Source organism: Diabrotica virgifera, chromosome 5, assembly GCF_917563875.1.
Source record: "Diabrotica virgifera virgifera chromosome 5, PGI_DIABVI_V3a".
Lineage (NCBI taxonomy): Eukaryota > Metazoa > Arthropoda > Insecta > Coleoptera > Chrysomelidae > Diabrotica > Diabrotica virgifera.
This window is the reverse complement of record NC_065447.1, coordinates 142,410,061-142,425,284: the sequence shown is the minus strand read 5'-3', so window position 1 is coordinate 142,425,284 and position 15,224 is coordinate 142,410,061. Positions and strand designations below refer to the sequence as shown.

At 36.2% G+C, this 15,224-nt stretch overlaps 1 protein-coding gene across 3 annotated transcripts in view; it reads left to right on the top strand.

The window, feature by feature from the left end:
- LOC126885168 (uncharacterized) overlaps nt 1-15,224 on the top strand; it is a 910,187-nt gene that overhangs the window by 373,848 nt on the left and 521,115 nt on the right. The gene's annotated exons all lie outside the window — the stretch shown is intronic.

Here is a 15,224-nt window from a genome sequence, read left to right as displayed (position 1 = left end):
TAAATTAAGTATTAATAAAACATCAATGATATTTGATAGTGAATTTAATTATTATATAAAATAAATAAGATGTTCAAAAATACAATTTGATTATATTTTAAAAGCAAAATTTATTAACAGCTTTAAAAAGGTTTATACGAGTATACGGCCTCCCCTTTATGATAACTGGACTGTTCCATTTGCTATGAAATTAAAATGTAGTCGGTTCGCTAAACTCGACACAACTGGCTAGTGATTTTAGTAAAGTGAAAAGTGAAAACTCGTCGTTTATACCCCGTTTAGGCTTAAGCCTCTTCAGGGTGAAGGATCCTCCTTTTCAGGAGTGTGGGAGATTGCGTCGATGGTATGTGGAGAAGCAGAATTGCTAGTGGATTGGGTTAAGAAGGTGGTTTTAGCGCAGAAGCTGTAGAAGCGAAAGATAGAAATTGCCATGCTCAGCAAGCGACCAGTCAGTGAGGGGGTTCCAAATCTGTCACCTTAGAGGAACGGCTCTTAGATCAGCGTGTGGGGATGCAGTTGTTTATCTGCGATACATTAAGGGAGTTTGTTCAAGTATTTCGTAGTACTCATCGGGAAGTTCGTTTCTGGCCAATTGTAGAAGATTGGCCGGAGGGAATGGAACTTTGTTTTTGGGAGTCCCGGTGAGTATATGCCCTCGCCGATTGCAAGGGGTAATTAGGACATTTTTAGCCCTTTGGTTGTTACCATTAATCGTTCGTATGACATATTTGTTGCTGATAGAACGGATTCTCTCATTTATGGGGGGTAGTTTAGCGAGTGGATGTACCAATACCGACGGATATCTCCAGTGTTTCCTGAGGCACTTTCTGAGAATTCTACGCTCGCATCCGAGGATTTTATTAGTATATTGTTGATTTAGCGAAGCATAAAGGAGCGCTCTGTAGTCGATAATGGGCCTTATGAAGGTTTTATAGGTGTGCAGGAGAGTCTTGCTAGATGTGCCTCCAAACGTTCCAGATAACGCCCCAAGGAGTTTAGCTCTGTTTCTTACCCTGTTTAGGGTGTGTTGGATGTCGATGTTCCAATTGAGTGTCCTGCTGAAGTGGACTCCCAAGTAGACCACCGACGGACGATATTCAAGAGTTTTTCCTTGAAGGGTTATTCTGGTTGTTTCGTACCTAGCACTACGAGGGTGTCTGAAGGCAATCATTTGTGTTTTAGCTGGGTTGAGGGTGACTCTCCATTTATTGCACCACCTCACTACCTTGTCTAATAGAGTTTGGGCCCTATCGAAGGCAGAGGGCCGTCCTAGCGTGCCTCGCGCAGTGCCTGCAGTGAGCAGTGCAGTATCGTCGGCGTAAAGTAGGATTGACTCGGTTCGATTAATGGGATGGGGAATGTCATTGTTGTACGCTGTGTATAGTATAGGAGCTAATATGGATCCTTGTGGCACTCCTGCTTGAGGAGTAAATGGGGTGGATAATTGGTTAGCGACTTTGACGCGAATTGTTCGATTTGAGAGGTAGGAATGAATAAGTTTGATAAATGTTATAGGCAGTCCAAATCGGTGGAGTTTTTCGATCAGGCCTGGGTGCCAGACCTGGTCGAAGGCCTTTTGGACGTCTAGGAAGATGCCTATAGCATATTTTCTATGCTCATTAATGGTTTGGGAGATGAAAGTAGCTGCTTCAATCAATGCGTTACGTGTGGAATGTTCAGCTCTGAATCCAAATTGAAAACTGGGGAGAATGTGGTTTGTCTCTAGGAATTCTACGAGTCTCTCCTTGAGGATTCTCTCGTAGACTTTACCTAGAGTGTTAAGAAGAGAAATAGGTCTGTAGGATTCTGTGCTGGTAGGTGGTTTCCTAGGTTTAGGAATCATGACTGTGTTGGCTACTTTCCATGAAGTTGGAAAATAGCACAACCTGAGACATGCATTGATTGTGTTTGTAAGCAGGGGTATAATACTCTCTGGAAGTTTTTTGAGGCACCGTCTGTGGATACCATCTGGGCCAGGAGATGTGTTTTTTCCTATGTTACACATCTGCCTGACGGTTTCCTCCTCCACAGGAGCCACCATCGGATGAGGGTAGGCTGCCATGTGTTGGGGGTTTTGGAGTATTTCTTCCACTCTCCTTTCGACATTGCGTCTGTGTCGCTCGTTGAAGTTTGGGTTGTTGGGTGAGATGAAGGCTGTTTGGAGAAAGCTTTTAAAATCTTCGGCCTTATCTAGTGGATTATTAAGGATGACGTTATTGACTACAATATGTGAATGATGTTTAGACTTTTGTTTCGTTAGGATTTTGAACTTGTTCCAGAATTTACTCCCTTCTCTATAGTCCAGCTGAGAAGTAACATGCCTCCACTGAGCTTGTTTCAGCCTGTTGACCTCCAGCCTGATGGACGCTGAGAGTCGGTTGTATTCTGTTTTGATGAGGGGGTCTCGATATCTTTTATACTCTCTGATTAGTCGTCGCTTTGTTTTGATGTTAGCGATTATTCTGGGAGGTAGAGTTGGAGTAAAAAGATTGTATCGAGTTACTGGAATTGCTAAGGATGAGGCCTCCCGTAGAAGGCTCTCGATTTTAGAGATTCCTGTGTCAACTTCGTTGATGGTTGACATATTACCTAACTGAGGAATGTTATGATCGATATAGTCTTGGAATAGTTCCCAATTAGCTTTACGATAATCTTCCCTATATATAACAGGTCTTATTTGCGGAGGTTCTGTGAAGTTAGTTTTAACTAACAAAGGAAGGTGGTCAGAGGTTATTGAGTCAGCAATGAAGCATTCATCATCGAACATGCCCAGCATATTATCTGTGCAGAGGATATGGTCGACGATGGACATTCCAACCGGCCCAAAAAACGTGACTTCGGAGTTGGTGATTCTGGATATTGGCAGATCAAGAAGTAAGTTTGAGAGCATTCTGCCAGCTGGATTTATTGTACTATCACCGAATTGGGTATGCCTGCAATTAAGATCGCCCATTAACACTGCTGAGTTGAGTGTGGAAAAATACTCTAACAGCAGGTTGGAAAGGAGTTGATTTGAATGCTTGTAATAGGAGATTATCGTAATTTTGATGTTATTTTGTACGTATATGTCAACTGCCAGGAAATCCAGGTCTGGAAATTGGATGTGGGGGGAAGGATGTGTGGGGAGGTAGGTATGCTGTTATGTATCAGCAAGCCGTTTCCACGGCTGGCCTGGCTTTTGTGTAGGTGATATGAAGTATAGCCTGTAAAGTTAGGCGTGGTTTTGGACAGGGTATCGGTGAGGGATAGGATTTGTATGTTATTGTCAAAGAGCATTTGCTTAATTAAAGCTCTCTTTCTACCAATACCCTGGCAGTTGACTGTACCCAATACACAGTTGAATGTGACTTATTTTATTTAGCGGATGGGAACAAAGGTTATTTCTAACCCTTTGTTCTTAGGATGAGGTACCATACGGTGACCAAAGTAAGTTTCACAGAGTTGAGATGCGAACTTGCCAATGGAGTCTCTTCTGTCAGGAAGGACATTGAGCAATAGCATGGTGATGATTTCCATCACCATTTTCGCATCCTCTGTTAGGTTGGCTGAGGGAACCTTTCTCTCAGCAACAATCGGTTTTAGCTCCTTATATGAAGCAGCAGGTTTCTGCCTTTTGGGGCAACTCGGATGCCAGGCAGGGTGTTTGCCCTTGCAATTCGGGCATGTCGGGTTAGACTGAGTAGGGCACTCGGTGGACTTGTGCTCGCCACTGCCGCAATAAGGGCAAGTCACTTGTCTTTTGGTGCACTCCGCGATTTCATGGCCACTTTTACAGCAACGGCTGCAATATTTGGTTACTGGGCGGACGAAATTAGGATTCCTCGGTGCCTCGCAAGGTCTGACCAGCCCGTCGATGACGATGCTACTGGACAGAGCACTCTTGAAGTGCACCTCGGAATCGAGGAATAGCCGGACTAGCCTCGTAGGTTTGTCGAATTGTCTGGAGACAATTCGACGAAGTTTATTGAAAGGGAAATTAATTTCTTTGAGGCTTTGGCCTAAATCCTCTTCTGTGATATCTAGGTCGATGTCTGTGATGACTAATTGAAAGTCGGATAATTTGGTGGACGAATTTGGTTTGGTATTGTGGGACCGAGTAGGAGGTGAGTTTTTCAACTCTATAGCAATGCTTGAATCGCCAGTGCGTGCTTGTAACCTTCTGGTTACTTCCTTGAGGTCAACCGATTGGTTGGTCTCAAGGTACGCGATCTTGTCTTTAAAGACAAGTCTAATGTTGACCATGACACCCCTCAGAAGCTTGTGGGTATTAACCAGCAGAAAGAGCTTCCTCTGGGTGTCATAGGTTACTGGAATATTGATAATTTTGTAGTAAAAACGTTTTTCAGGCAGACTGGCTTCCTCCGCATTTGTCGAGGTCTGAGGGACCTCATTGACAGTAGTGGCAGGAAGGTTTGTTGAAGAAGAAGTTGAAGGTATTTGAGAATCGCCAGAGTGCGTCCGAGTCCTTTTCTTGGCTTTCTTGGAGGATTTACTTGGTTTGGGTTTAGCTTGCTTAGGCAAACTAGTAGGTGCTCTTGACCCAGAACGAGTTCTGGGCCTAGAAGGTTTAGAAGGTGACTTCTTAGGAGATTTTGTTTCCTTGGATTTCCTCCTAGAGGTTGCGGCATCTCCTGATGGAGATTCCTCTTGAATGGGAGGGAGAGTAGGAAACACATCATTGTACTTGAAATCAAAATCTAGATCAATGAGTGGAGAAGATGCGCGTGAACTGGTTCCAACCTCCGATGGTGTTGGAACTTTTTCATGGAGCATTTTAAAAATGCGTGGTAGTGCATGCCGAACACAAAGTTTGTGAGAGGTTTTGGAGGAATTTTTCCTCCTCGTCGACTGGTTCGCTTTCTGATTGCACGGTCTCTTGAGACGGGGTAGCCCCCTGAGACGATGGAGTCTCCATCTCAGGGGCCTGGATTATCTCGTGAGGCTTGCGCCTATATGGGGGGAGAATAGTTAAGAAGAGCGGATATTTTTTTATCTTTTCCTGCTAGCCGGTGGCAGACTCACCTAGTACCGGCGACGAGAGAACCTCGTCAGGCTCGAAGAAGTCTTGTCCTTCGCAGGATGAGATTTAGCGCTCGCTAGGCGCCTACGACCCACGCGACCTATCTATGGACACCCTCGAGGGACGTCTAGAAGCAGCAAGCTGCCCCCAGACCACTACCCAAGAAGCTGATCAGACGTACACCCAGAACTCACCAGTTTGCTTTGAAATGCCTCCTATTTACTTGTCAGCGACCGTTACTTCCAACAGTTACAATGTAACAGTTCCAGGCAACGGCCACCTCTAGTGGTATTTTTGTAGGTGGATTCGTTATTGGTTTATTCAGGTGTTGTTAGCCTCTTCTGGCTAGATGGCTTTTTGGTATGGCTATTTTCGCTGTCTTCGACTATCTTCTATAGCTTTTGTCTTCTACTAGCCTACTCTTGAGAGTGTGTGATGCAGTGACCCTCTGCTTTCGGCTATTCGGTGATTTTAGTAGGTAATTTTTTTGTTTTTTGCGAATTTTTCCAAAATTGGCAAATTACTAATTATTTAATAATTATTAACTAATTAGTAATCATTTTTGTTTGCCAAATTGGCAAAATCATTGACTAAAATCACTAGCCAGTTATGTCTGAGTTTAGCGAACCGACAGTATATGAAATAATATTTAGTACTGTTGTTCTGAAGCTACTTCCTTGTGGCATTTTTATAATCAACTATTTATAATGGGAAATAAGCCACAAATTTACCAAAAAAAGATTTTATTAACGTTTCGAAGCCCAAATCGGCTTTCGTTGTCAAAATACAAAATACTACTAAAAGAAACAAAAATGTTGTTGCTAAGTAAAAAAAATTCTTCTAATAATTTATTTAATTTGACTCATTTATATTGGCAATTTAGACGTATATTATACATTTTAAACTAGAATATTTAGTACGTTCTTTAACGGTAAAATATTACAAAACCTCTAAATTTTAAAGAACCGCTTGGATTGACATGAAATTTAGCATACACATAGCTAACAAGTCAAAGAAAAAAAGTGATATTGTGCCGATGTGTGCTTTTGCCCTGGGGGTGAGTTTCACCCCCTATTGGGAGTGAAAAAATATATATGCAAAATAAGTCCGGAAATCGATAAACTGATTAATTCTAAGCAACTTTTGTTCCATAGAGCTTTATCACCAAGCCAATATTTCTCGAGGTATTTGCGAGTAAACATGTTAATTTTTCAACAAAATAATCACGTATTTAGACGATTTTTCGAAAATAACTTAAAAAGTAAGTATTTTGTCAAAAAAAAAACATTCTCAACAAAAATATAGTCTGTAAAAAAGTGAAAAAAATGATGTATATACTAGCTCTCTGTGCCTAGTAGAACCAGAGTTACAGCTAATGAAAAATAGGTTCATATTCGTCAAATTCCAAATCGAATATTTTAACGTGACATAACCAAAGCACTTTTTGGGAAAACTCATTACAACTTTCTTAAAGCGTTTAAAAAAAGCTTTATTTTTTTTATAAAAAACATTTCGAGCATCAAAATTAAACAAGTTACGCTTAAAATAAAATGGGTCCCTTTTTTTGTAAAAAATCGTGAAAATCACCCCCTAATTAGCACCTCAAATAAACTTAATCGTTACCACTTCACAAGTTTCTTTATTCGTGTATGTATTGTTTATATGATCTGTAAATTTCATCGAATCAACGTCCTTATTTTTCAAAGGGCTCTAGTTAAAATGGCTTGAACGATTCTCTAATCATGAGTGTATGCAAATTGAGAAAAACCAAATCTTACCCAATTTTTGTCTTACAGAAAAACAAAAAATACAAAATTTTCAGAAAACAAAGCCGACTTTTTTTATTGTTTGAGATTTTTGGTATCTCTAACAAATTTTAAGTTATTTTTAAAAAAGCATTTTTTTCAAAATTAAAAATTTTAAAAATTTTACTTTAAAACCAATTTTTTTCAAAAATAAGTACTTTGAATCGATAAAAGTTATAGATCATATAAACACAATATAATTAAAGCAACTTGTGAAGCGGCAATGATTAATTTCATTTAAGTGGCTAATTATGGGTTGATCTTTCCGATTTTTTGTGCCAAAACAAAAGGGACTAACTTAATTTTGAGCGCAACTTGCTTACATTTGATGCTAGAAACTTTTTTTATAAAAACAGAAATAAAGCTTTTTTAAAACACTTTAAAAAAGTTCTAATGAGTATTCCCCAAAAAGTTCTTTGTTATTTTGATATTTCACATTGAAATATTCCATTTGGAATTTGGCGAACATGAACCTATTTTTCATTATGTATAACTCTGGTAATATACCAACACAACTAATAGAACTGATAAAAGAGTCTCTAAAAGTAGAAAGTAAAATCCGGATACAAAACGAACTAACGGAAACAATAGATGTGAAAAAGGGACTACGCCAGGGAGACGCTCTATCATGCATCTTGTTCAACATCGTACTCGAGGAAATAATGAGGGACACAACAGTCAATACTCGAGGAACAATAATTAATAAAAGCGTGCAAATACTAGCATTTGCAAATGATGTTGACATAATCGCAAGATCAAGAAGAGAAATGATAGAGGCATTCAATCAAATAGAACGAGCTGCACAAAATAGTGGCCTTAAAATCAACCAGAACAAAACAAAACATATGCAGGTAAGTAAAAACACAGAAATAAGGCAGCCACAAAATATAACAATAGGAGAATACAACATTGAGGGGGTAAAAAACTTTACATACTTGGGATCCCTAGTCACATCTGATAATAACGTAGCAGAGGAAGTGAAGAGGCGAATATTTATTGCCAATAAAAGTTATCATGGCTTAATTCGGCAACTAAGATCAGATAACGTCGCAAGGAAAACAAAATGCCAAATATACAAAACCTTAATAAGACCGGTACTCACATACGGCTCAGAAACCTGGACACTCACTAAAAGAGAGGAAACATTGCTAGCCACCTTTGAAAGAAAAATCTTGCGACACATATATAAGGGCACAAAAGAAAATGGAATTTGGCGAAGAAGGTACAACTTTGAACTATACGAAATATACGAGGATCCGGATATCATAACATTCATTAAAATAGGACGGCTGCGTTGGATGGGACATGTAGAAAGAATGGAAGAAGGCGAAATACCAAACAAAATATTCAAACAGATGCCAGTAGGAAAAAGAACAAGAGGAAGACCGAAGCTGAGATATTTAGAACAAATAGAAAATGATATAAAAACCTTAAAAATAAAAAACTGGAGAAAAAAAGCACGAAACAAATCAGAGTGGAGAAGAATCCTGGAACAGGCCAAGACCCAGAAAGGGCTGTCGAGCCAATGGTGATGATGATGATAACTCTGGTTCTACTAGTTGTAGAGACCTCATGCATACACCATTTTTTGTACTTTTTTACAGGCTATATTTTGTTAAGAATGTTTTTTCGATAAAATACTTATAGTCCAGAAAGCCACTGCGCATCCGCTAGGAAAAATATTCTAATTCGGATTTTTTGCACAATCTTACTCAAAAAGGACCCTTTTTAACAAATTTGCATGTTGCCAGGACCAAAAGTTGGTCCAAAATTTTTTAAACGTTTTTTTTTTTGTTTTTTTCCTAAAATTACTTTTTTTGCATGGAACAAATTTTTTTAAAGTTTTTTGGATCATTCCAAACAGAAAAGGTCTTTAGTGACTTTTCTCTAAAGTTGATAGTTTTTGACATATAAGCGATTAAAAATTGAAAAATTGCGAAATCGCCCATTTTTAACCCTCAAAAACTATGTGAAAATCTAAAAATTTGAATGTTGCCAAGGTAGGTAGATATTCTTTAAACATCGATTGATGAAATCCCGAAGAGTTTTTTTGCAATACAATATCAAAAAGCCCTTTGTTTTTTAATTGTCAATCAAGCGTGCGCGACACTATTTTCCACCGTTGCATGTGTATGCAGTATGGTGCAAATGAAAGGAATAAATTTGTTATTTCTTAAACCGGCGACTTTAAGGAAAAATCCCGAAACAGGTCGATTTTTATTTTTAAGTTATGATATTGTGACATATATGGTATACTAGTGACGTCATCCACCTGGGCGTGATGACGTAATCGATGATTTTTTTAAATGAGAATAGGGGTCGTGTGCTAGCTCATTTGAAAGGTTCTTCAATTCCTTATTCAGTAATATAAACATTTACATATTTATTTATACAGGGTGTCCAAAAAAATTTTATTAAATTAAATTATTTGACAAAAAAAGAAGTAGAAGGACACCCTGTATAAATAATTATGTACATGTTTATATTACTGAATAGAGAATTGAAGAACCTTTCAATTGAGCCAGCACACGACCCGTATTCTCATTTAAAAAAATCATCGATTACGTCATCACGCCCAGATGGATGACGTCACTAGTACACTATATATGCCACAATATCATAACTTAAAAATTAAAATCGACCTGTTTTGGGATTTTTCCTTAAAGTCACCGGTTTACGAAATAACGAATTGATTCCTTTCATTTGCACCATACTCTATACACATGCAACGGTGGAAAATAGTGTCGCGCATGCTTGATTGTCAATTAAAAAACAAAGGGATTTTTGATATTGTATTGCAAAAAATTCTTCGGGATTTCAGCAATCGATGTTTAAAGAATATCTACCTACTTTGGCAACATTCAAATTTTCAGTTTTTCACGTAGTTTTTGAGGGTTAAAAATGGCCAATTTCGCAATTTTTCAATTTTTAATCGCTTATATGTCAAAAACTATCAACTTTAGAGAAAAGTCACCAAAGACCTTTTCTGTTTGGAATGATCCAAAAAACCTAAAAAAATTTTGTTCCATGCAAAAAAAATAATTTTAGGAAAAAAAACGTTTAAAAAACTTTTGACCAACTTTTGGTCCTGGCAACATGCAAATTTGTTAAAAGGGGTCCTTTTTGAGTAATATTGTGCAAAAAATCCGAATTAGAATATTTTTCCTAGCGGATACGCAGTGGCTTTCTGGACTATTACTTTTTGAATGGTTTGCGAAAAACGGTCTAAAAACGTTTTGTTAAAAAATTAACATATTCACTCGCAAATAACTCAAAAAGTATTGACTTGGTGAAAAACTCTATAGAACAAAAGTTTCTTAAACCATGTTAATATATCCATTTCAGGACTTATTTTGGACATATATTTTTTCACCCCCAAGAGGGGGTGAAACTCACCCCCGGGGCAAAAGCACACATCAGCACAATAACACTTTTTTTCGATACCGTGTTAGCTATGGGTATGTCAAATTTCATGTCAATCCAAGCGCTTCTTTAAAATTTACACCAAAAACCGTGAAAAAATGTACTAATTGTTTGGTATAAAAAATTATGGTCTGATATGTGCAATTACATCCTTCTAATGGAAAAAAATATTTGAAGATTTTTCTCAACATTTTCTACCAACAACATTTTCATTTATAACTCTTTTATTTTTAATTTGACGAAGAAAAGTTATTCTTCATAAAAAGCTCTTTATGTTTTAAAATTTATGATGCAACCATAATATGTAAAATTTTATTAATTTTATACGAGGTATATAAAAAATATGAATTTCGATCAAGAGTAAACTACCTTTATAGTTCATAACATTGAAATTAGAATGATATATTTGCACATTAAAACATAATTATTTTAATTCTAAACTACTTTTCATAATAGCAATTTTCCATATTATGAATTAAAATACGTAAATAAACAAAGTTTTCGTTGTGATAATGCTCTTATTTTCAGCCTTTTTATTCTAAAACGGCGGAAGAAGCTTGCCAGATCTTTTGATGATTTGACTGGGTCTAGTAGTGACGCGACTGATAATTTTGAGCCCTACAAAATATTTTGCTGTGAAATATTTAATATTGTTATGAAATGTTTAAGCAATTAAGCAATTTAACCCGCTGAAGAGGAAAGATCCTTTAGTTGTCCTTCTCGCGTTAAAAATGCAATGAAATCTATAATGAAATAGGATCGGTTAACTGACCTAGCAACTTTGTGCATTGATAGTAATTTGGTAAAGTCATGCGATTTTTCAAAAATTATAGACATCTTTGCCAATCAGAAAACTCGAAAGCAAACCTGTATTATAAAATTTTTTCCTAATATAATCAAAATTTAATAAAACTTATATTTGAAATGTTTCTTACTATTTATTATTGATAATTTTATTTCTTATAAACATTGAACAATTTTTTCACTTTTTACGGGGGCCCGCTATTCACTTGTTACCGAGGCCCGTTCATCCCTCTCGGTGGCCCTGATCATGAGCCTATAGTATGTTTTCACTCATCGGGCAAAATCCATGAAACAAACTATAATATTAATTTATTTGCTTCATTTAAAGGCACAGTTGAGGTCTATATTATAATACAAGAATAAAAAACAGCTAAACGCCGTAAAAATGAGTGGCGCATAAAATATTCCAGCTAACAAGGAGCTGATATGAATATTATATGAGCTAATATTATTAAATTCTAGTTTTATTTAAAAGATTTTTCCATAATATTTGCTAAATTTGAAGTAACAGGCGTCAAAAAAGAGTAACCTTGATACAGTTTGCATTTTGAGGCTAGTTTTATTTCAAATTTAGCAAATATCATGGAAAAATATTTTAAAACAAAGCTGTCATTTTATTTTCCATCAAAATGAAAATACATTTTCGCGCCACGTAATATATTCTAATAACCATGTCAGCTCTTTTGAAATTAGACATTCCTTAGAAAGGTAGTGATCAGTATTATCAGAAGATTATTTGAAATTTTTGGGAGTTTTGGGGACGAGAACGAAAAACAGACCCTACATGGGAAAGGCCGTAAAATTCACACCCTTGAACCAAAATAGGTGGTTGACCTATGGATGGGCGAGTGTGGGCCAAAACTGCCGAGTATTAATATTAATCTCATTTCCGTGAAGTATTTCCGAGTTATAGATTTATCATATTTCGAATGCAATAGGTTTCATTGAGATGCATTCAGTTGTAAAAATTTGGTAGGTTTTGGGCTTTATACTGCTTTATTGCCTCGCATTAAACCACGAAAATACGAGGATAAATAAAAATTTAGTCAGATGCAAACTTCTATAATATCTTAATTTATCCACCAGATAACTATTCGTGTAAGTGTTAAATGGGATGTCTTACACACATAAGTGGAACTGTAGTTAAATATTAACAATATTCACTTAATATACATTAGTTGCTTACTTTGTCGGTTAAAATATTTTCTTCATTGGCCTTTTTGGCCCACACAGTTATTCGTTTTATTTTTAAGTTAAAATCCTTACCAATACACTCAGTCTATTAAGCATTATTTCTCAAACATAACCATTAGACTTAAAGAAAATCATGTTGGTTTAAATATTCAAATTCCAGGCTCATTTGCATGTGTGTGGAATTTTATCTGTTATTGTGACAGTTAATAGTTATAGAAACCAATAAAAGTGTTGTAAGATTCACATGGACCACAGATCTAATTAAGTCTAATAAAACAGTTTCGATTATCTAAATAATTTTTTTAGGTTCAGAGGTGGACTGAGAATGAATAAACACTTGTATGGTCATTTATTGAAATTATAGACAGTATCAGTTGTGTAACTTGTGGAGTACCGGTGTTAGTTAGATATGTTTCAATGCCCTTGAAATTCTTTACGTCAAAAATTACTGTGTCATTGAATCGTCTTAATTTCCTTATAATTTTTCTTAAACATAAAATATTGTTGGGACGCTGTTTATCTATGCCATATCCTACTATAAAATTACTACCAGAAAAACTAGATATATACCTAACATCCAATTATCTCTATGCTACCATAATTTACTCTAACATGCTTCTATTGGATTGACAACTTAGTAACGTAAGCATAAAAAAAATCAAATAAAATCATATGATAGAGGAGGAAGCACCTGCTCCACTAACAATGTATTTCAGAAGAAGAAATCCTACTAACAAACGTTTTTGACAAAAAATACATATCCATTGTCATGTCAAGAAATTCCACAAGATTGAAGAAAGGAAACAACAAAACACTACAAGCAATCCAGAAACCCTTACAAGAAGGGACTTAAGGTACCCTCACAAGAAAAATGAGAATAATACTAAATGTAAAGAGTTTATCAGAAAAATTGAAAAATATAGAATACCCTGTGAATGCAACAATTTCTACGTGGCAGACATCACAAGACCGCTAAGTGTCAGGAGAAATGAACAAGAAACATACACTAAGAACAGAGACTTCAAAATATCTCATATATTCCGGTGGCGCCCAAAATCCTGACAGCCAAAATTCCGACAGCCAAAATTCCGACAGCCAAAATCCCGACGGCCAAAACACCGACACGCCAGAATCCCGACACGCCAGAATCCCGACAGGCCAAAATCCCGACATGCAACAATCCTCGCATAAGTAAAAATTCCGACCACTACATTTTGAATATTTATTGTTTCCTTTTCAAATGCAATACCAAATCATAATTATTGAAATTGAAAAATTATTACTTACCAATAAGTACGGGTACTAATTATTATGTATTTTAAAAGAAAAAATTATTTAAACACTTCATTTTATAATATGAAAGCTATACTTACTGAAATGGAAGGTTGTAAGTGACATGATAATATCTATTATATGAAAGTAAACTTGAATTCAGGATTTGATTATACATATCCGTACCTCAGAGCAAAACTGTATTAAGTCCAAAATTTCAGTTTTCTACTTTTTTTAGCTCATTGGGCTTAAAATTTTCCGCTCTATTCACTGGTGTTTCTTATTCGCTGTTTCGACTGAAATTGGCCAAAATAGCCTTGTATGAACAGTATTAAGTCCACACTTCGCTTAGAGCAAAACAGTAGCTCCTGCACTTCAAATGTATTAGATCCAAAATGGTATATAGGTTTCGCAGGGCAAAACCATATTATGTCCAACAAAAAGTATTATGTCCCATATAATGCAATTCAGGTAAATGATTAAGTCCACAATCTTTTGAAATTTGGCAAGTTTGTTCTTAGAGAGCACAAATTCACCGACAATTTTGGAATCATGAGACAACCATAGATCCAAAAAACCGTTTTTATGTTATTATCTTGAAAAAACGTGTATCAAAAGAAAAAGAGAACGAACAGGTGCTCAAGCTAGCCATTGTAACTGGAAATATTTTTTTTACCATTGAAGAAAAGAGACTCGAGATATTTCTCAATCTATTGTTAGATGTTCACTTGAAAAAATGCGAACAAGTGGAGTTTTAGAATGTGACAAAAAAGGAAAGCAGCCATCTAAAAATAAAGTAAAGAATGAGGTAAAGGATAGGATTCATGAGCATTTAATGGCCAATCCATATGAAGAATGACATTATATTCGAAGAAGGACGGCGAACAAATATTTAGGAGGTCACTAAAATATTTCTACAATGTTTAGGATGTTTAAGCAAGAATGAGATTTGAAAAAAATTCCTTCGGACGAAGTAGACAAAAAATGGCTTTACAATCACAATTTTAATACAGACTTTAATTTATCATTCGCTGTTCCTTCAAAAGACACTTGTGATAAATGTGATGACTTTCTAATCAATCTAAGACAGTCAACGTCTGAAGCTGAGTGAGAAACATTACAAGTGATGGTACAAATTGAAATATAGATAAGGAGATGTCCATCAATAGCCCTTTACAAAATGATTTAATGATAGATTTACAAAAATGTCTTTCTTGCCCAAAGATAACTGATCCTCAAGTTTTTATAGTCTAAAACTCTGGTGTTTTAATTATAAGATTTATGATTCAACGGAAAAACAGGCGAAGTGTCTAATGTGGGATGAATCAATTGCTGGTTGAGGTGGAAATGAAATGGCCTCATGCTTGGTCCAATACATTCATTAATTACCTCAAAGCAGAACTTCTATTGTTATTTGGACTAATAATTCCCCATCCCAAAACCGGAACTTACAAATGATTATGTGCTACTTTTATCTACTTTCGAGATATCCACATATAAAAGAAATCACTCACAAATTCCTTCTGCGAGGGCATACGTACATGGAGGTGGTCGGTATACACTCAGTTATAGAACGCAAGGCTAAGAAATGCCCTAATTTTCAAATTATTATCTACTCCGTAGGATTGGTTACAGTTGGCTAAAATTTTCGGAAAAAACAAATATTTCAAAGGGTATGAAATAACAATTTCTAATTTTAAAGGCTT